Below are 22,259 nucleotides of genomic sequence, written 5' to 3'. Positions count from 1 at the left end.
GACTCTATAGAAGATTCATGCCCAGACTCCTGACCCAAGGGAATTGTGAGATAACAAACATGTTGTTTTAAACTGTTAAGTTTATGGTGATTTGTTATGCAGCAATAGAAAACAAATATACTCTTTGAGCTGTTTCTTCTGGTATTTATCTTCATATTTCTAAGTAATGTGCTTATATTTCTTTCCTTGATCTACCAAATTTAGAATTTATTCACTGATGGTTCTGATATGGCAAAGATTTCTTCTCTTCTCATGCCCTTCCTTCCCCTTGCAGGATAATGGCTTCGATACTTTCAATTAATATAGGTAGTCAGTGTTTAATTATTGTACTGTGTAAATATTGTTTATAGCAGATCAAGTAATATACATTGATTATATTTCCTATCTTCCTTTGTTTATCCCGGGATTAAAAATGATCTCATTTAAAAATTTTACCTAGTGCTTTTTTTGATAGAATGGCCTCTCCAAGCGCTACAGCGAGAAGTGTCTTGGCTTGGCTGCCTTGGGCACCAAGGGCAGCTGCCCTGACTGCTCTGTGGGTTGCTTGGAGGTGAGAAACTATGCTTAATGGATATTCATTCATCATGGCTTAGAAAGATGGAATGTTTTCAGGCCATTCTTATTGGAGAAAGACAGTGAACCTTTAAAGTCAAAAGTACAGACCATAGTTTCAGGTGGTACTACAGTTTTGTTTTATTCCCAAAGGTGATTTGACGAAGCAAGGTTGTTAAAGAAATTAAAAGTGTGTTTTTAAAAAGAAGCACAGTAAAATGTGCCACCCTAACTCAGGAAAGTCCTGTTTCCTGTCACTGGCCTAGACTTCCACACTTGGCTATAGTTGGCCCCTGAATATAGCTACATTCTGCTAGCCCAGCTCCTGCCATGGGGATCAGCTGAGATTTATCTCTGGGATGCAAGATAGTTCGTTGTTGTTATCCAGTCACTCAGTCATGTCCGACTCTTTGTGACACCATGGTCTGCAGCGTGCCAGGTTTCCCTGTCAGCTGCAACACAGTTGGCTTCCCTGTTCTTCACTATCTCCTGGAGTTTGCTCAGACTCACGTCCATTGAGTCGATGATGCCATCCAACCATTTCATCCTCTGTCGCCCCCTTCTCTTCCTGCCCTCAATCTTTCCTAGCATCAGGATAGTTTAGCATACACGAATTAATCAATGTAATATGCTATGTTAACAAACTGAAGAATAAAAAACATATGAACATCTCAAGAGATATATAAAAAGCTTTTGACAAAATTAACATCGATTTATAATAAAAATTCTCAACAACATGCATATAGAGGGAACATACCTCAACATAATAAAGTCTGTATAAGACAAGCACACAGTTACCATACTCAAAGGTGAACAGCTGAAGGCATTTTCTTTAAGATCAGGAGCAAGACACAGATGTCTGCTCTCATCGCTTTTATTCAACATAGTATTGAAAGTCCTAGTCACAGCAATCAGACAAGAGAAAGAAATAAAAGGAATCCAAACTGGAAGGGAAAAAGCACAACTGTCACTGTTTGTAGGTGGCATGATATTATATACAGAAAATCCTAGAGACACCACCAAAAAACTACTAGAACTCCTCAATTAATTTGGTAAAGTTGTAGGATACAGAATCAATGTACATAAATCTGCTGTATTTCAATACTCTAACAATGAACTGTCAGAAAGAGAAATTAAGAAAACAATCCCACTTATAAAATACTATATTATTAAAATAACTTTATTTTTGTAATTATATTTTGAAATTAAGAAGTATGATTCCTCCTGCTGTATTCTTCTTTCTGAATATCACATTGTGTGTTCTGGGTCTTTTATGGTTTTATATGAGTTTTAACATTCATTTTTTAATTTTTGTAAAAATTGCCAGCATGGTTTTTGATAGAGATAGCACTGAATCACTTTGGGCAGTATAGACATTTTAATAGCATGAAGTTTTTCAATGCCTGAACACAGAATGTGTTTTCCTTTATTTCTGTCTCCTTACATTGCAGGGGAGATTGAAGCTGTAATTCTAGGGGGAAAAAATCTGGCCTTTTAGGTGACATAAATCTTACTCAAATCCCAGCTCTACCAGCTAGTATTTGTCAGTGAGTATTTGTCAGAGCTTGGGCCAACTCTCCTCTTAGTCGCAATTCTCCTTTTTGTAAAACAAGGATGATAATAACTAAAAAGGATTTAGAGGAATAAATTGAGATAATACTTGCCAATGCATGCAAAGTAGTATAGTGCTTGACATACAGCAGGCAGTAGATATTATTATCATAGTTCAACAGATGTTTTCAATGCCATTTAGCTCTGTATAAATACTTGCTACTCAAAGTATGACCCAGACAGCAGCATCCACCAGGGGACTTGTTTACAATGCAGTATCTCAGGTTTCACCCCAAACCTACTGAATCAGAGGCTATATTTTATGCTAAATGTTTCATATGCATATTGAACTTGGATAAGGACTGGTCTAAACCACCTTAGATTACAAGTGGGGTTCATGTTTATATATTTATCTTTTTCCTTATAAAAAAATATCCATTTTACCTTCTTTCTGCCATTCTGGACATGTAAATGCTTAGGACAATATTATTGGGTAAAAATGTTCATTTTGATGAAGAAGCATTCACCATGGCTGTGAAGAAACGTGAATCTGTGGAATGAAATTGGATGGAAATGTATAAATTAGCTGTCTGCCTCTATTAAAATATACCTGCTTTATTATCCACCCCCTAAAAAAAAATTCACCTACTTTTCTATGTACCTTGCTCCTTCAGTTCTGGCAAACGCTTAACAGCGTAATTTCTGACTGGTGAGACCTATCATTTAATGCATGGATCCCGTTTTTCCCCTGGTGGTCTCCCTCCTGGAGCAGCTCTTCCTCCGACTCCAAACTACAAGCTTGCTCTCCAGCCTGCCACACAGCTGTCATCCAGGGCCTTGCATTCAATGCTCTTCTCAGTCCCAGCTCTGCTGTGTCCTTGGGCCCATACCTTCTTTCTTGATTTACAGACTAGTTTCCAGCAGCTTCTTATGACAGGGTACAGGGGAGGCCAATTTGATTGAGGCTGTTTACATCTGAGAAATCTTTTTTTCCTGCCCTCCCACTCCCTGAGAGTGGCTGAACATAGAATCCAGGTTGAAAATAATCTTTTCACCCTGAGGATGCTAAAGGCATTGTTTCTTTATCTCATGGTTTCTAGTGCCGCTGAGAAATGGGTGCCATTCTGATTCCCGTTTCTCTTATTACTGTGTCCTATTTGAGCTTTCATGTCCAAACTTTTGGGATCCTCTCTTTATCTTTGGTGTTCTGACATTTCAAAATTGGTTGCAGGTAGTTTTTTCACTTGTCATGGTAAACTCTCAAGTGGCCCTTTCAGTATGGAAATTCATGCCCTTCTGTTCTAGGAGTATTTGTATAGATATTTTAAAATTATTTCCTCCCACTTGTCTTCTTTATCGCTTCTTTGATTCTTTAAATTTTTAGAAAGTCTCATTTGTCCAGTTTTCTCTCTTTGTCTTTTAGTTTTCTTTTCTGGAAAGTTTCCCTTTATTGAATTTTAATTTCAACTACTATGTATATTTTTAATCTCCAAGAAGTCTTTCTTGTTTTCCGATTATTTCCTTTCCCATAAGGGCAATGTCTGCTCTTGCTTTTCAGAATTTTCACTAGACTTCGTTTTGAAATTGCCCTCTGGTCCTTACCTCATCTCTGAGATGCTCTGATACCTACTTTAGGCCTGCTTTTGTTTTGATCTCTTTTTCATGTTGGAGGCTTTCCTCAATTCTTTCCTCCACTAATCCTTGATTATCTGTTCATATTTTCAAAAGGCTCTATAAAGTGGATTGAAAGTTCTAAATGCTTGGGTGGAATGTGAAGACTAGTAGGGCTTTTTACATTGGAAATTGCCAAATGTCATTATTTAGAGATCTTTTTCTCTGGGGTAGTTCAGCTACTCAGGAGGAGAATCCTCTAATCACTTGCCTGGGAGCAGGATGTGTGTAGCAAGACCAGAACATGGACCCAGAAACCCACTGTGCAGTGTTTAGACTGCAGTTCTGAGCCTCTCTCCACCCCTTGCTTTGCCTGGTCTCCCCAAATTTGGAAATTTCCCTCTGCTTCACCAGAGAGCAAGCCTTGGACATCTTGCTTGGGTAGGGGTGAACAAATCATGTGACCTGCCCAGTTGTACGGGGCAAAGGAGAGTATCTGGAAAGTCTTGCTCAGTGTAGATGCCCACACCAACCTCCTCTTCCCAACCCCACTCTTATCCACAGCTTTCTGTCCCTGTTTTCTCCACGTGCTGAACATCCCCAGCTTTCTGCTGGGCAAATGTGTTCGCTTCTCATCTGGAACCTCCTTTGCAGGCATCTCAGCTTCTATTTCCTTTGCTAATTTTCCTTTTCCATCTGCTTTCTGTCTTCTAAACTTTGTCAAAAATCTGTCTATAATTGTATCCTCTCAAATCCTCTAAGTCTTTGGGTTTATACTTTCAAAAAATGCATTTGCTTTCATTTCAGTGGGGTTTTCAGAGAAAGACAGGATAAACATTTGTAGTCATGTTTGGGAGGCAACACATTTCTTGTTCCTTGGCCTGGGTTCCAGGGCTTCTCTGTCACCGCCTGGTAGCCAAGCTCTTGGGGGGTCAGGATAGCTGCTGGCTCAGGACCAGAGTTCTTCCTTGCCTTCTGGATGGTGTCCTGTCTTTGGAGTCTCTTGTCAGAGTGTTAGAGCCTGTGGAAAATAAAATACCACCTCTGCTCCCACCCTGGGGACATTGTGACATTGTTTAGCAGAAGCCAGAAGCTTTTCTCTGTCAGGACCACTTTTAGGTACCCTTTTGTCCCACGGCAATGACAGGGTTGCTCGGGAATGTCCTAGTCTGGGCTTAGGGTGGCAGGTGGGGCTGGACGGGGGAAGATGGCCCCAGAGCAGGTAATGTGAGGGACCCTGGCAGCAGGTAGTAGCGAGGCTGGGGAGGCAGGAAGCTGACGGCCCTCAAACACTCAGCTGTCACAGGGAGGCAGGGGTCCCAGACAGCAGGCACTTGGTACGGAGTCAGGCATACACGGCAGCAGGCAGGGCCAGCCGTTTGGGCTGACAGTTGTTCCTGAGGAGGTCCAACCTCTGGGAGCCAGCTTTAGCTAGAGGACTGAGGTTTGAGTTGGGTGAAGTGGGATGCCTGTTCCCAGGGGATGGCTCAAGGCATGGATACTGAGGCAGATTGTGTTAACAGAGGGGACAGTTCTTGAGACTGAAGCTATAGGAAGGGGAGGGACAAGGGGACAAGTGACGAGGGCCCTGGAATCTGAGCTGAAATAACAGCAAGTCAGGCAATCAGGTCTCCTTGGGACAGACCATTCCCGAGCACATGTCCGTCATGACCCTGGACGTGATGTCAGGTGGGCACAAGGCCATGGGAGCCAGTAGTTACAGAGGAGTCTCATTCACCAGCAGGACCTAGATGCAATAGAATTTGCCCCTCGCAGTGGACCATTCTCCAAGTGGGAGCAGACTCTGACCTCTCACTAGCTCCGCAGCAGAGCAAACAGGTGGGAGACGCACCATCCTCTGCCTATCAACCCTGAGAGCAAGCTCTCTGGGGTGGGCTTGAGCCCCGCCCCTCCCCACTGCACCCCCGGGGGCGGTCCCACCTAGGTCCTGCCACCCACCAGCTGCCCCAGTCACGGGGCTGAGCCCAGCCGAGTTCCACGATCTCACACTCTGTCTCCCTCTCCCCACAGACCCTTCCCTGTAACCACATGAGTCCTGGCAACACCCACGACTGCAGGACCCCCAAGCCATAATTTATAATCCCTTTCAGCAGGTTTCGCTGCCCTTAGGGCCTCAGAGCAACAGAAAAGTAAAAGGATGATCCCCTTCAGCGATACTTGGATGATGGGAGGGAGACCCTGGGTTTCAGCTTTCCTGAGTTCAGTGGTGGTCCTGAGAGCCTGGCCCTGGCCCAGCCCACCATGTCTTCTACCTGTTGGGGGCGGGGGGGCGAGTTGCCTCTGAAGCCCCCTCATGGGCACGAGCTGGGGGAGGAAGCCTCAAAGGGAAAGACTGAGAGGAACGTCGTCACCAGGCCCTGCTGGGCGCTTCAGTACATCCTGCAATTCTAGAACCAGACCGGCTCTGTTATTTCCTTTGATTAAACTTCTGTTTTCCCTCAACCCACTGGATCCATCTTTCACTTATTTAATTCCAACTGTAATAAAAAATCTATTGAACTGCACACGAACACAATATGAGGCTGGGAAGCAAACAGCAGGCCTGTCAGGGTGGTAATGAGCAGAGAGGAATCCACAGGGCTTTGTCATCTTTATATGCTCTGCTGCAGAGCATATGAAGTCTGATCACACTTTGACTCAGAATGTGGGGATGGGAGACGCACTCAGTACAAGCTGGGGGCTTGGGGCGGGGGCAGGGGAGAGACCTTCGAGGACCTTGCTGATAGCAAAGTGTTGTCCTTTTCCTCAGTCACAGCTCCCCTCCTTACAGGTTGGCTTGCATCCAGGTCCTGGGCCTCCGCCCAGCCTGCAGGCCACATACCAGTGCCATGTGAAACAGGCCTCAGACCCCTTATAATATTGATATCGTTAGACTGAAATTATACGCTCTTGAGAGTCCCTTGGACAGCAAGGAGATCAAACCAGTCAATCTTAAAGGAAATCACCCCTGAATATTCATTGGAAGCACTGATGCTGAAGCTGAAACTTCAATACTTTGGCCACCTGATGTCAAGAGCCAACTTATTGGAAAAGACTCTAATACTGGGAAAGATTAAGGGTAGGAAGAGAAGGGGGTGACAGAGGAAGACGGTTGGATGTCATCACTGACTCAATGGACATGAGTTTGAGCAAACTCCAGGAGATAGTGAAGGACAGGGAAGGCTGGCGTGCTGCGGTCCACGGGGTCGCAGTCAGACACGACTGAGCCACTGAACAACAACGACAACAGCCCGTGCTCTGACCCACCTCCCAAGCCTCTAACCGAATTGTCCTTACTCTTCCAGCTTCTGTCTTTGAGGCTCGTTTCTCTGTCTGGCCTTGCCCCACACCCACAGACCCACACTCACAGCTGATGCCACAGCTTTGACTTCCTAAGTGTTTGGTCCCTTCTGGGCCACCATAGACTTCTTCCCTGGACCATTCTTCCAACCCTCCTGGTTCACCAGAATACCTCCGTTGGTTCAGGCATGCTTGACTGTTGCTCATCCTGATTATGGGGGTCTCTGAAGGAGCGATGGCTGCCTTGGTCAACTCTTTACCTTGGGGGCCACCCTTCTGTGTTGGCAGAGCCTGACACCCCGCCATCCCCGACCAGATGCAGCTTCCCTAGGGGATCTGGGTAAGAAGGACTGTTTTATTCCAGGGGCCTAGGAGATGCTGAAGATGCCCTTTCAGACCAGCAGTTCCCAAGTGAGGACAGAATCCAAAGGAGAATTCCCAAATGATGAAAAGTGGTATGCACAGGAATGAACCCAGCATCGACCAAGCCTCAGTCCACCTCTGGAGTAGGACCTGGAGGCCCCATGCAGGGCCAGGCATTAATCCTGGGGTTGTGGGATCAGGGGAAGCTCCCGGATTCCCATAGGGGCTCCTGAATCATCAGGGTGTTGGGGCCCAGGCAGAAGACGTTAGCACAGAAGCTATTTGCCAACATGTGTGAATGTATTTCAACATTTTACCAACAGGTACAGCTGTACCGGTGCACACCAGCTGGTTAGCAGTCCTGGTTGGTTCTGCTGAATGACAGTTGGGTAGAAAAACAGGCCTCAATTATAAGACTCCTTTGTGGAGGCAGATGCTTTGTCTGAAGCCTTGGAGCCACGTTCCCTCAAGGTTTCCCCAGGGAGTGGTTACGTTGCTGATCTCAGGTTTCTGGTCTTGCCCCTGTTTGTTCTTTCTGAGAGGGGTGGGGATGTGAAGGGAGAGGTACATCAGAGTCAAAAACTCAGGTTCTGGGCTCAGACTGCCCTGGGTTTGACAGCTATGTCATAAGCTGTGTGACCTTGGGAAAGTTGCTTAACCCCTCTGAGTCTAAAACATGAGACTTAGAACATCTTTCTCCCTAGTGGGTCCATAAGGGTTCATCATGTTAAAAGTCGGTATAGAGTCAGTGCTTGATTAATGGTAACTAATATTATTTTAGAAAAATTTTATTTATTTCTGGCTGCAGTCTTTGTTGCTGTGTGCAAGCTTTCTCTAGTTGTGCCGAGCAGGGGCTACTCTTTGTTGTAGCATCGTGGTTTCCCACTGTAGTGGCTTCTCCTGTTGTGGAGCATGGGCTTAGTTGCCCTGAGGCACATGCCCATACCAGGGACTGAACGCACGTCCTCTGCATTGGCAGACCGATTCTTAACCACTGGACCACCAGGGAAGTCCAGTAACTAACACTATTGTTATTAATAGGACTCTGATGGATCAAGCTGACAGGTTACCCCCTGCCCACCTGATCATGCCTACATTCAGGCCCAGCAACTCCTGGGAGCTTGCCACATGACACGCACTGTGCTAGACTCTAGGCTTCAGAAATGAACACTACAGGTTACATACTAAGTGCTATGCAGAGCTTAAATAAACGAACGAGGTACTGGCCATTCACCCCTCCCTCCCCTCACACCAACCCCTCTGCTATCTTGTGTTGGAATACCCCTGCCTATTATGATTTATGACCCTCATTCCCACATAGAGGCCTAGAGGGAAGAGGACCCATGTCACACATGGCAGATACCTACACAAAAAGGCAAGGGCCTGTTGGCACAGAGGGGTCTTTGACCCTCCTCGAAGGTGATCCATCCTCGGGGAGAGGGCTCTTCACGGCTGAGGCAGGGGGTAGTACAGCAGGGTTCCTGAGCAAAAGCCAAGGATAGGCCACTAGTATTCGTGCAGGGTGGGGGCTAGCCTGGGGGTGGGGGTGAGCAGGCTCTCTCTGCCCTGAGGACAAGAGGTCTATGGTTCTTTGGGTGACAGCCAGACATTCACTACATGGAACAGGCTCTGTCCCTGGGAGTCTCCAGGCAAGAATACTGGAGTGGGTTGCCATTTACTCCTTCAGATCTTCCCAAGCCAGGGATCAAACCGGTGTTTTCTGTGTCTCCTGAATTGCAGGCGAATTCTTTACCTGCTGAGTCATGGGGGAAGCTGTTTCAAATGGACACTTACGTTAGAGTTGATTTTTCTTTTTTCTTTTTTTAAAGAGTTTTTCAAATGCACGCACTTTAGTGGACCATCTCATCTGTCTTCCCATCTACTTACCTATCTAAGGTTCAAGTGGGGATCATGACTCAGATCTGGTCACCCTGCTGAAACTGACAGGGTACGATCTGCCACGTCTGAAAGAATAAAAACCATATGCCTGGCAGCACTGCCCTTAAAAGCTCAATGTTGTTGTTCGTAATAGGGATGAGAAGACTTCTCGTACCTTTGAAATGGAGATAATTACTTGATTTTCTAATACTGATAATTTGTAAAACAAGATTTGTACTCATTGCCGGAGGCTGATGTCACAAGTTGACCACATCATTTTAGAGACGCCCTCATCACGGCCTGCCGGTCCACCTGTGTCCTTGGTGTGGTGCACCTGCAGGAAGGCAAGCCAGATGGCCCACACGTACACAGAGCCGGTCTGCTTCTCCCATGAGGAATGTAAATAGATGAGGCTGCATTTTCTACTTGTCAAGCACTAAAGCTTAATTGGGCCAGAAATACTCTCTTGGTTCTTGATTCTCGGAGACAGATCTCAGCCTTCCCTAAGCATCTGTGGTGCCTGGAAGGGACGAGTGAAGTTCTGTGGACTGGAAGTTTTGAGAAGGAGATTTTTACCTCTGTGCCAATTACATGCATGGCATTAGGTTTTCTTTGTCTGAACCATCACGTCTGAACCTCTGGCCCTGGGGCTGACATTCTGTGTACATCTTAGTCCCCAGCACTGCTACTGCTGTGTCCCAAAGGGAAGCCAGTGATTGAAGCCTGGTCCTGCAGGCATTAGAGTGAAGGTGGGGCTCAGAGCTGGGGAGGCCTCCAGAGGCAGGTGAGGGGAGACCTGAAGAGGTGATGATCTTGGATCTTGCAGGGGGGTGGGGGCAACAGCGCAGCCATGAGCACTGAGGCACGGGGTTATCTGTGGAGGACTCACTGTGTGTTGCAGTGATCGGGGTGGACCCTGATCCTGCCATCTGAGAGGTGAGACAGGCGGACAGCAAACTCATAGACTTGGTGGTGTCCGGTGGTGAAGTGGGCTTTGAAGAAAAATAGAAGAAGGTAATGGGAGAGAGAGGGAGTAGGAGGCAGGTTTGGAGGGGGCAGAAATAGTGGCAGGCCTGAGGCAGGGCTGCCAGACTAGCAAGGTGTTTGGAGGACAGGGGAGGGGGCGATTAGCAGGCTGTAGTTCTGGGAATGGGATATAGGCTGGAGAGTTATGGGCTTGACGGGCAGTGTGGGGTCCTTACTGATGTTACCCACGGGCCAGGGAGGGTGATGCCAGCTGTTTGGACTGAGCCCTCTACTCTGCGAAGGAACTGTTACTTTATTCCACCCAAACCCTCCAAGTCAGCCCAGAGGTGTCTATCTGTGACAGCATCCAATGAGCCCACCATTATTTAATGGAGGAGGGACCTGAACCCAGAGAAGGGAAGTGACTCACCCAAGGCCACTGGCTCAGAGAGCTGCCCTTACCTGGGAGGAAAGGTGCTGCTGGCCTGGCTCATCTGCTGAAGAAGGTGGGGAGCGAGGGGCGCGGCTGTCTCGGAGCCTGGGGACACTTCTGGGTGGGGGTACAGCTTGGCATTGCTTGGGGTGAGCTTCCCCACTGGACCAGAGGACCTTCCCCAGTCCCCTGCCCTCTGCCCTTTGCCTTCCTTAATTCTTGCATTTTCCTCTTCTCTCTAAAGCCTTTTCCTGAATTTCCCACCTGAGGGCCCATGGGTATAGTATGGTGGGTCCAACACGTGACTGGATTCCCTTGGCCCCTCTGTGAGGAAACTTCCAGATTCTGGGACTTCTGAGTGGAGGGTCTGCCAGGAAACGCCAGCCCCACCCTGGGCCAAGGAGGAGCCTGTCCCTGGCGAGTCTGCAGCCCTGCATGAATGGTACAGAGCTCCAGGGGTGTGCATATTCCCGGCAGGTAGAGGATCGGACTTTTTCCTCTTTATTAACTCCCACGGGGGCCATTGAACAGAGGACCTACTCTGGTAGAAATTGCCGGTGTCTTGAAGGGCCTATTAATGCCACAGGCCAAAGGCAGGCGGCCACTGGCATTGTAGCTGCCCACTGGGGTGATCCTTCAATCCACATGAAAGTCACAAAGCCTCTCCTTTAAGACATTCATTAGCCTTCCATTAATGTAAGACAGAAGCTCACTCCAGGTCTGGAGCCTGTCCCTCACCCGCCTGCCAAGGGCCCAGAAAATCATGACGAGGTCTCAGTCCTTCCTTATCAAAACAGCCAGATAACTGAATGCCAAACTTAAAGGGCCTTTGGAGGTTCATTTACGTCTTAGGTTTGTCATCGGAAAGTCCCGTCACTGTGGGCCCAGCCGTGCCTCTGTCTTTATCCCCACTCCTCACTGTGGCCTCATCCCAGCACGCAGACAGCCCTCCTGTGCAGCAGCTCAGGGCTTTAATTAGCAGTTCTGGAACTAATTAACACAATGGAGATGCAAGGTTTCCCTAAGAATGATCCTTAGCGGGTTGTACCAGGGTATCTGAGGCGAGTGGTGCTGTTGCGGTGACCCCTCTGTCCCCAAGAAGAGGACCTTGCTGGCCAGTGCGGGAAGAGAAACCAAGATGTGGTTCCTAAGTGGGCTTCATTCACACTTCAGGCAGCCCTGGGGTTGTGAGTGGCTGGGGAACGAAACAATAAATCAAGTTGCCCTTGAGGAGGGCAGTCAGCCCTACTCAAAAACCACATCAGGGAGGCAGAGGCCGATGGCAGAGCCTCACGCCACCTCTGCTCTGGGAGGACAGGATATAGTCGGCCAGCTCTCTCAGCCCTTCTTTCTCTTTATCTCACCCCAGGACTGTGCTGTCAGGACCCTGGTCTCCCAGGGTGCAGGGAAGAGGGAGCAGGAGCCCGAGATTCTGTCTCCACTGTGGACAGAGGTGCAGCTCATGTTCTTTCCCACCCACTCCCGCCCCAGCAACCCAGATGGAAGAGGCTGTGGGGCAGGAACGGGGCAGGGCCTCTAAACACATGAATAGTTAAAGGCATAGAAGTGGGAAAGGGAAAAAGGAAAAGGTCAGGACAATGAAAGGACAGGGTGTGTGTGAGACACCAGCCTCCCTCCCCTGACTCTCACTAGCACTCCAACACGCACACACATGTCCCTGTGTACACACTGCATACACGGGCGTGCACACGTGCACATACTCAGCTACAGAGAGGGGGAAGGGAGGAGTGTGAAAAAAGACAGGAGGAGGATGGAAGGCAGTATGACGGGATAAACATTCGTTCCTCAACAGTCACTCAAGCTCTAAAAACACAGCAAATGTGGCCCCTTTATCAGTGCTTTTGAAATATGACTGTAGGTAGCAATCATCAAGAGTCTTCTAGGCTGGCCTGCTAAGAGCTGGGTAAAAGAGAGCTGCCCTGAAGCCACTTGCAGTCTCTCTGGGGGGGAATTGTCCGTGGAGAGCTAAAGTTAAGTCCTCTACATTGGAACAAGTTCTCATCTGAGTCCAACTTGTTTGTAAGTCCAACAAAGTTACCTTAGATACCCAACTAACACAATCTACTATATAGTATGGAACTGTAATAGGTTTATAATCCTTTTCACACAAATAATACATAAAAACAAACACAAAAAACGAAGAAAACATTTTAAATTTTACAACACAGTACCTTGAAAAGTACAGTACCAGTTACATCACTGATGCTTTCATGCTTGCTTCCAGACATCCTAGGCTTGAAATAAAGATACTGTACTCTAGACAACACTGTATAGTAAGGTACACAGAAAACTTGTAGAGGATGCGTATATGTGACAATGTACGCCAGACACGTGAACTATCTTACTAGACTGGACATGCATCTTTGAAAATTCTCAGCTCGAAGGTTCGTATATAGGAAGTTTATTGTATGTACAATCCAGCCCATGGTGAGTGCTGAACAAGTGAGGCTTAATCAACTAAAAACACGACTTGTGCATTGAAAAATAGCTTGTCTGTTTGCATTTTAATATTTTTGGCATTTAGTTTTGAATTAGAGATTTATTTTTCAATTGAATTCTAAAGAAAGGTTTGGGTTTAGGTAGTTTTCTTGGGCTGGGAGGGCCTGGGTCATTTCCCTCATTATCATGACACTGTAGGTGTCTCAAAGCCAAGGACAGGGTGGGGAGTTTGGAGGGGGCTGTGCCGAGCGTTCCCTGTCACCACCTTTAGGGTTCAGGTCACTGGTGGCCCCAGAATTGGAAAAGGGAAGGGGAATCACCTCATTTAGAATTACTTCCACTTTCTTTCATCTTGCACCCAGGTAATTTAATCACCCCCCAATTATTTCATCTCTTAGAATACTGTCAGCATGGGAATTCCAAACAGCTTCTCATCTTACAAATACAGATCCTACAACACTTAGGCAACCAATCTCATTGCTCAGATGAAGTGTGCCAAATCTCTTCCGGGCTGACTGGAGGGCATTTCTACTCGTTAAAAAAATCTGGGAGTATGTAGTGATGCTGCATGTGCAAGAAGCTATGTGAATAAATCATAAGAGATTGCAGATTACGAAAGTAATACAGATTAATACATACATTTTAAATAAATACAAATACATTTTATACAAATGCAATAAAACACCCTAGTTAAAACTAGAATTGGAACAAGTCTGTAGGGGACGCTCTCATGCCTCACCACGCATCCTCAACCATTCCAAACAGGAAGAGTTGTACCTTACATGTCACACAGGAAGTTCTTGACTACTTTACTTTCTAGCAGAAAGACTACAATTTCTCTTTATTGGAGGACAGTCAAGCCAATTAAAGACTGCAGCAGTCCAACCAATAAGAATCCTCCATACTCTGGACTCCTGGCTCCTCCAATGGACTCTTTGGTTATTACAGTCTCTTCTAAACTCCTTCCGCCTTCTGTATAAAAGCAAGTTCCCCCTCCTTGTTCTCCGAATTTGTATGTGGTACGCCATAGTTTGTATATCCAAGTTCCAGTTCCTCTGGCTGTTTATGAATAAGCTCATTTTTCCTGGTGAAATAACTGGCTACTGTATCATTAAATGGGGCAAAAGCAATACAACATTATTCTAATACATATTCAGTGGTGTGTGTGTGTGTGTGTGTGTGTGAGCATAATTGAAAATTTCACATGTTTATTTTAGTACTTTAACCCTCACCCTAAGGGTCATTTAGTCTCCATCACAGGCTCCTGTCATGCCCTACCCTCTGGGCTTGATCTGTCTTGTTCTGGGTTGGGGCATGTCCAGAGCTTGGATGCCAGTGCAGGGACCCCCTCCAAATTGCATCTGGGTTCTGGAATGTGCCCCTGCTGTCCCTAAGCTTAGGAGTCTCTTGTAACGTGAGTTAGTAGTTAATTTTCATTATTGATGAAATTGTCTGATGATCTTGTTGTGTGGCAGTCCCAGGGCAGAAGCCTTTCTGTTTTTTCTTTTTTTAAAAAGTTAATTTATTTTTTTAATCGAGGGTTAATTGCTTTACAGAATTTTGTTGTTTTCTGTCAAACCTCAACATGAATCAGCCATAGGTGTACATATGTCCCCTCACTTTTGAATGGGAGGAAGGCTTTCTTCACTATTGCCAGCCCCTTGTTTTGTCCTTAAACACCCCTCCTGCCCCCTCCTCAGGCCTGAGACCCTGCAGCCAGTGGAGGACAGGTTTCTTCCCCAAGGATGTCTGAATGTTGCCTTATCTCCTGGAGGCAACCCCATGCCTGTTCACCTACACCTATTTGCAGTGACATTATCTTCAGTTTCTTGCAATCTGCCTGTTTGCCTGGGCTCTTCTCTCTGCTCAGCAGCTGAGCTGGGCTTCTTTTCTCTGCCTGTACTTTGACCACTGGGCCTAGTCCAGTCCTCTTGGTTAGTACCTGATCCAGCTTTTGCGAGTCCTTCCTTCCCAGAGAATTAGATGCCACCTTCCTCATGCTTGAGTCTGTTACTCGGGTCTGATGATGTTAACGATGGCAGCTACCACTGTGCATACATCTATTCTTTTTTCATTCTCTTATGAAAAGATTTTTAAAAGAGAGAGACTAGTGTAACAAGCAGCCGTGTGTCCATTACCTAACTTCAACAGTCATCAACTCATGGACAGTCTTGTCTTTATTCTATTGACTTTGGTTGCTTCTTCATTTGTTTACTGGCATATTTTAAAACAAATCCTAGGTGTCATGACATTTCAGTCAGAAATAATTTTAGTCATTTTGAACTGACTTTATTTTTGTTCAGACATGAAGTTGTGTTTGACTCTTGTGACCCCATGGACTGCAGCATGCCTGGCTTCCCTGTCCTCCACTATCTCCCACAGTTTGCTCAAATTCATGTCCATTGAGTCAGTGATACTATCTAAACATCCCATCCTCTGCTGCCCTCTTCACCTCTTGCCTTCAATCTTTCCCAGCATCAGGATCTTTTCCAATGAGTTGTCTCTTTGCATCAGGTGGCCAAAGTATTGGAGCTTCAGCTTCAGCATCAGTCCTTCCAATGAATATTCAGGGTTGATTTCCTTTAAGATTGACTGGTTTGATCTCCTTGCAGTCCAAGGGACTCTCAAGAGTCTTCTCCAGCACCACAATTTGAAAGCACCAGTTCTTCGGTGCTCAGCTTTCCTTATGGTCTAATTCTCACATCTGTACATGACTATGGAAAAAGCACAGCTTTGACTATATGGACCTTTGTCAACAAAGTGATGTCTTTGCTTTTTAATATGCTGTCTAGGTTTGTCATAGCTTTCCTCACATAGCATCTTTTAATTTCATGGCTGCAGTCACCATCCAGTTATTTTGGAGCTCAAGAAAATAAAAGCTGTCACTGCTTCCACTTTTTCTCTTTGCATTTTCCATGAAGTGATGAGACCGGATGCCATGATCTTAGTTTTTTGAAAGAGATCATTATATAATATGAGACTTTATATATACATATAAAAATATATCCATCATGTCCTTATCACAGCTAGCATAGTTAATTACCTTTCTACAATTATCTTTAACCAGTTGGTTTGTCCAAATCAGGAGCCACATGGTCTGCATATTCGTTCATTTAGTTACGTCTCCTTAGATGCCTCCATTCCTCTGTCTGTAACAGCCCCCCTTCCCTCCTTTCCATGCTTTTGATTTTCTAGAGAACCTGGGTGATTTGTCGAATAGAATGCTTCTTATTCTAGATTGGGATGCATGCTTCCTTATGATGTCATTTAATTTGTTCTCCCATATTCTGTATTTTCTGTAAACTGTTATTTATGTCTAGAAACTTGATTCGTTTCAGACAATGGTGTATCAAGGACAGAGAACCATTAGGAACAGACAGTTGGGAGGAAAGGGGTATTTTATCACTGACATTGTTTTGAATTGCTGGTGTCTGGCAGTAACAAAAAGCAGACTGACTTTTAGTCGGCTTTATTATTGGCTTAAAATTCTCTTCAAAGTAACATTGCACACAGGTGGACACTTCCCTCTCCCAACCTTTTCTTTGACAGGCCACTGGATTCCTTGTTTTAGGCAAGAATATTTCAAAGGTGGTGCTCTACACTTAAAATTGCATGACTGCATTAAGGCATCCGGTCTGGTTTGTTTCTTTCTGTTACCAAGTGGGTTCAAGTGGTGCAGCCTGATTGTTGTAGCAACTCAGATTCATTATTTATAAGGGTTGTGAAGTAGTGACTTTTCAATTTTATCATCTCTTCTGATTTATTATTGAATTGTTACCTTCTATAAAGAAGAATTTCTCTCCTTTCAGTCAGTTATCTGAGTAAGGAGTTTGTGCCCTGAAAATGAATGTATTAGTCGCTCAGTCGTGTCCTACTTCTTGTGATCCCATGGACAGTAACCCACCAGACTCCTCTGTGCATGGAATTCTCCAGGCCAGAATACTGGAATGGGTAGCTGTTCCCTTTTCCAGGGGATCTTCCCAACCCAGAGATCAAATCTAGGTCTCCTGCATTGCAGGCAGATTCTTTACCATCTGAGCCACTAGGGAAGCCCAAGAATACTGGAGTGGGTAGCCATACCCTTCTCCAGGGGATCTTCCCGACTCAGGGATTGAACCCAGGTGTCCTGCATTGCAGGCAGACTCTACCATCTGAGTCACCAGGAAAGCCCTGTGCTGGATTAGAGAGGCAACAAACTCTTTGTTGCTCTCCCCCTTGAGAGATGCAGTGTTCTCCCCCTCCCCTTGAACTTGAGTTGATCCTGTGACTGCCTTAACCAATAGAAAGCAGGAGAAGTGACCCTCTGCCAGTTCTAGGCCTATGAGGACTGGCAGCTTTCATTTCCTCTTTGGCACATTTACCCTTGGGATTTAGGATTCAGGATTCAGTTGCCAAAATATAAGTCCAAGCCAGTTATGTGGAGATTGAGAAGTCCAAGCCTCTCATCCATCCCTCCAACACACCAGACATATGAGTGAGTCATCTTGGACCATTCAGCTCAGCAGCCATTTGACTGTGGCAGCATGAGAGTCCACCTCTCCCCCCGCCCCCCAACCCAGGAAAAAATTACAGAAGAATCACTCAGTGAACTCACAGATTCATGAGAGATAATCTAATGTTTGTTGATGTGTTAAACCATTAAGTTTTGGGAGGCCTTGTTGTACATTAGTAGATAACCTCCTTGGAAGGAAAGTTATGACCAACCTAGACAGCATATTAAAAAGCAGAGAAATTACTTTGCCAACAAAGGTCCGTCTAGTCAAGGCTATGGTTTTTCCAGTGGTCATGTATGGATGTGAGAGTTGGACCATAAAGAAAGCTGAGCGCTGAAGAATTGATGCTTTTGAACTGTGGTGTTGGAGAAGACTCTTGAGAGTCCCTTGGGCTGAAAGGAGATCCAACCAGTCCATCCTAAAGATCAGTCCTAAGTGTTCATTGTAAGGACTAATGTTCAAGCTGAAACTCCAATACTTTGGCCACCTGATGTGAAGAGCTGACTCATTTGAAAAGACCCTGATGCTGGGAAAGATTGAAGGCAGAAGGATAAGGGGACAACAGAGGATGAGATGGTTGAATGGCATCACCAACTCAATGGACATGAGTTTGAGTAAACTCTGGGAGTTGGTGATGGACAGGGAAGCCTGGTGTGCTGCAGTCTGTGGGGTCGCAAAGAGTCGGACATGACTGAGCGACTGAACTGAACTGAACTGAGTAGATAACCAAAATATCTTTTTCACACAGAGGAAGCATTCTAGCTATGCTACTTTGCACCTTGTTTTAACCACTTGCTGAATGCTGTGCCGGAGAAGGCAATGACACCTCAATCCACTATTCTTGCTTGGAAAATCCCATGGATGGAGGAGCCTGGTAGGCTGCAGTCCATGGGGTCGCTGAGTCGGACACGACTGAGTGACTTCACTTTTACTTTTCACTTTCATGCATTGGAGAAGGAAATGGCAACCCACTCCAGTGTTCTTGCCTGGAGAATCCCAGGGACGGGGGAGCCTGGTGGGCTACCGTTGATGGGGTCACACAGAGTCGGACACGACTGAAGCGACTTAGCAGCAGCAGAATGCTGTGCATGTATGCTTAGTCATGAATGCTAGATATCTCTATGTATCACATACATTGATTCTTATCTTTGTGATGACTCAGCTTGTGTATGGAGATCTGAGGTTCCAAAAGGGTGAGTGACTTGCCCAAGGCTGCACAACTGTTGTAATAGTTTGCTAGGGCTGCCATGACAAAATACCCACGAGCCTGGGTGGCTAAACAACAGCCATTTATTTTCTCACAGTTCCAGAGGCTGGAAGCCCAAGTCTGAGGTGTCAGCAGGTTTGCTTTCTCCTGAGTACTCTCCCCTTGCCTTGCAGATGGCTGCTTTTCCCCATGGTCTTTACTGTGCGTGGGCACATTCCTGGTGTCAGTGTGTGTCCAGACCTCCTCTTCTTACAAGGACGTCAGTCATATTGGATTTGGGCTTAACCTAATGACCTCATCATAACTGAATCACCACTTTAATGGACCTGCCTCCAACACAGTTTCTTTCTGGGGAACTGGAGGTTAGAAGTTCAACAGGTGAATTTTGGGGGGACATAAAAATCTGTCCCACAATTTGTGACCATCTTCAATCTGCCACATTGGGTTTAACTTGCACATTTGCATAAGACCTGCTTTTTGTGAGGCTATTGGAGATATTAGAGAATGAAATTGCAATGTCTCAAAGTAATATGATTATGATGGAAAAGAAGTCAAATAATAAATAAAGAATTGATTTGGAAAGCATGGGAAGAGAGAGCAAGAGACTCTCCCCTCCCCATATGATAATAGTTCAAGAGAATGAATTTCAGGGAAAACTTAGCTGGGAGGTTAAGAAGGATAGTTCTTTTACTAAGAATACCTCTATGTTGTGATAACTGCCATTTTACTTAACACCTATTTACCTCTATCCTCTTAAACCAGAAGAAAGTAAATGACGTTAAGTGAGGCATACGTGTTCCCAAAATATTAATGTCAGTTGTCTCTGAGTAGTCAAACTATGGGTAAATTCTTTCTTTTTAAAACTTTCCTGTACTTTGCCATGCTTTCTCTGAGTATTTCCTTCTTTTATAAGGGAAAAAAATAAACATCACAGACATGTTTTGAGACCGATGGGACCATTCCCTTTCCCATTCTTTTGTGCTGATGAAGTCTGCTGAGAGACCCAAAAATAGCACCTGGCCCACAGCGTATCATAAAATCCCAGGGCAAGGGGTGGCTGTGGTGATGGGCAACCCTGGTCAGGAAACAGGGCCGTGATGGATGCTTTCATGGGGGGAGCTAGTTGCGCTCATCCAGCACAAGGCAGCCTCAAGGCTGTGTGCTCGGCTGTCCCAGGGAGGGTGTCCAGGGCCCCCTGCTTTGTGGCAGCTCAGGGCAGCCCACGGCCAGGGTATGGCACGTCCACATAACATAACAAGCTGCCACATGTTAACTGGCTTTGACCCCCGCAGCCCGCTTGCCTTCCCACCCTCGGAGCTGCCTCAGTTTCCTCACACTACCCTGACTCCTGAATCTACCTCCTGTTTTCATAGGAATTCAAGATGTGGTGTTTTATTTGCTTAATGTTTTCTCCCTCCCTTCCTTCTCTCCTTCTCTCCTTCCCCTGTTCCCATTCTCCTTTCTCCCTTTCTTCTTTCCTTCTAGTGGGGAAGGAGGGAAAGGGGGAAAGAGAATGGGCAAGCGGACAAAGCACCAACCCTTTCTCTGTAGGGAACGGGCCACCTAACCTTACGATCCCTCTGATCTGGTGCTCAGACATCCCTTAGGGTCTTGTAGAGAAAGTTTCCCTGTGTTTAATCCAGAGCAGGGCCTGGCTGGCCTGTCCAGCAGAAGGAGCCTCCGAGACTTCCCATGCAGGAGCCAGGAGGGGCCCCGTGTGATGGCGAGGCAGCCTGTCCGGCTCAGGCCTGTGCATCCAGAACAGGAAAGAAGCAAAGGCAGGGATGCTGTGCTGGGAGGCAGCAGGCACACAGGATTTCTTACTTTTGAACTTCGCCGCTGGACCTTACCCCGCGGGGCTGCTGGAGCCCACCTGCTCACTGCCGGGAGCAACGGAGGAGCTGGGCCGGGAGGATAAGCAGAGCACGCTGATGGAGGCGAGGCCCTGCCGGAGGGGGAAAGCTGGCCACGAGACGCTCCTGCCAGCCGTGACAGTGATGCCTTGCTCCTGAGTGGTGCTGCCTGGCCACCAAGGGCTCTCACATTGGGCTGCCTGCCCAGAAGCCAATCTAGAAAGTTTTGTTTGAATGACAACATGAGAGCACTCACCAGGAGCCTGCAACTCATGATGTCTTTGATGTAAAATTTTTCTAAGAAGCTTGGGAACCTCTTAGGCTGTGTAGAAAGCATATGTCACACACCTGCTGGCTCTTGGGCTTCTCTGGAGTCACGTCCTGGAGCATGAGGCAGGGTCATGGCAGCACAGGTGTGCTGGCGGCACTGTGGTCCAGGTCATGAGGCAGGGTCATGGCAGTACAGGTGTGCTGGAGGCACCGTGGTCCAGGTCGTGAGGCAGGGTCATGGCAGCACAGGTGTGCTGGAGGCACCGTGGTCCGTGGACTCTGAGGAATGACAGCAAGCAGGGAAGGTGCTGGAAGAGTGGAGCTGGACAAACCCATCCAGCTCTTTTTAAAGGGAACAGGATGGATTTTAACATCTACATTGAATATGATGTCAAGCCACAGGAAAATGCTACCAAATATTGCTAAGTTAGTTGATTTTTTTTAAAGTACTTAGTGGGTTAAAATCAGTCCTCTCTAGGTACCACTGATTAATAAAAACGAACTTTCAAAGATTTCTGTGTAAAGATATTTAAGCTGGATTACAGCATCTTCCTCTTCCAAAACTGATACCAAAACCAAAAATTTATCAGGAAAGAAAATCATGGTCCCAATTCACTCATGAATACAGATACGAGAACACTAAACAAAATATTGGCAAATAAAACACCAGCAGGGCATTAAAAAATACCACATTTAGTTAGGTAAAATCCCAGATGTTGAGGATGTCTTTTTTACTAGGACATGGCCTGTACAATTTATCATATTAACAGATTAAAAGAGAAAAACCATCTAATCATCTCAAGGGGTGCAATAGATTTAGTTTTGATGAATTTGAGCACTATCATGCTAAAATTTGTTTCTGAAGTAAAGACAATTTTTTTCTTGAAAATAAATATCCATGAAAACTAAACAGATAAAATCCTAATACAGAATATATAAGAAGCACTTCCTTTTAAATTGAAGTATTGTTGATTTATAATGTGGTGTTAACTTCGGCTGTATAGCAAAGTCACCGAGTCCACTTCTTAAACGTCTCTCAGAGCTGCCCTCCCCAGCTTCTCCCCCTTGCCCCTCCTACTCAGGGTTGTATCATCTTTTACCTGGATTGCTGCAGGATCCCTTACCAGACTTCCTGGCCTCTAGTTTCTACCTTTACATTCTCTTCCCTGCATTGCCACCTGAACTTTAAAAAATGTTATTTTATTTAATTTACCTACTTGGCTCCATTGGGTCTTAGTTGCAGTTCATGGGGCCTTTGCTGAATCATCTCAGATCTTTTGTTGTAGTACATGGATTCTCTAGTTATGGCATGTGGGCTTAGT

At 46.0% G+C, this 22,259-nt stretch overlaps 1 pseudogene; it reads right to left on the bottom strand.

Annotated features, from left to right (window-relative positions):
* LOC122451753 overlaps nucleotides 1-21,176 on the bottom strand; it is a 32,132-nt pseudogene extending 10,956 nt beyond the window's left edge.
* Nucleotides 21,177-22,259: the final 1,083 nt, after the last annotated feature.

Source organism: Cervus canadensis, chromosome 13 (genome assembly GCF_019320065.1).
Source record: "Cervus canadensis isolate Bull #8, Minnesota chromosome 13, ASM1932006v1, whole genome shotgun sequence".
Classification (NCBI taxonomy): Eukaryota; Metazoa; Chordata; class Mammalia; order Artiodactyla; family Cervidae; genus Cervus; species Cervus canadensis.
This window is presented reverse-complemented; position numbering and strand designations above follow the sequence as displayed.